The sequence below is a fragment of the Heterodontus francisci genome, unplaced genomic scaffold, assembly GCF_036365525.1.
Source record: "Heterodontus francisci isolate sHetFra1 unplaced genomic scaffold, sHetFra1.hap1 HAP1_SCAFFOLD_276, whole genome shotgun sequence".
NCBI classification, from domain to species: domain Eukaryota; kingdom Metazoa; phylum Chordata; class Chondrichthyes; order Heterodontiformes; family Heterodontidae; genus Heterodontus; species Heterodontus francisci.
In genome coordinates, this window is record NW_027141021.1 from 2,448,624 (window position 1) to 2,449,374 (window position 751).

Here is a 751-nt window from a genome sequence, read left to right on the forward strand (position 1 = left end):
AATATAATGAAAGATCATCTCAGCCTCCCTCACAGTGGGGATCCTATGAAAGCATACCCCATCAGAGACTCTCCCTGTGGAGATACTATAATATCAGACCCACTCAGTGACTCTCCCTGTGGAGATACTATAATAACAGACAAACAAAGTGACACTCACTGTGGATATACTATAATAACAGACCCACTCAGTGACTCTCCCTGTGGAGATACTAATATAACAGACCCACTCAGTGACTCTCCCTGTGGCGATTCGACAATAACAGACCCACTCAGTGACTCTCCCTGTGGCGATTCGACAATAAGAGACCCACTCAGTGACTCTCCCTGTGGAGATACTATAATAACAGACCCACTCAGTGACTCTCCCTGTGGAGATACTATAATAACAGACCCACTCAGTGACTCTCCCTGTGGAGATACTATAATAACAGACCCACTCAGTGACTCTCCCTGTGGAGATACTATAATAACAGACCCACTCAGAGACTCTCCCCGTGGAGATACTATAATAACAGACCCACTCAGTGACTCTCCCTGTGGAGATACTATAATAACAGACCCACTCAGAGACTCTCCCCGTGGAGATACTATAATAACAGACCCACTCAGTGACTCTCCCTGTGGAGATACTAATATAACACACCCACTCAGTGACTCTCCCTGTGGCGATTCGACAATAACAGACCCACTCAGTCGCTCTCCCTGTGGAGATACTAAAATAACAGACTCACACGGTGACAAACACAGTG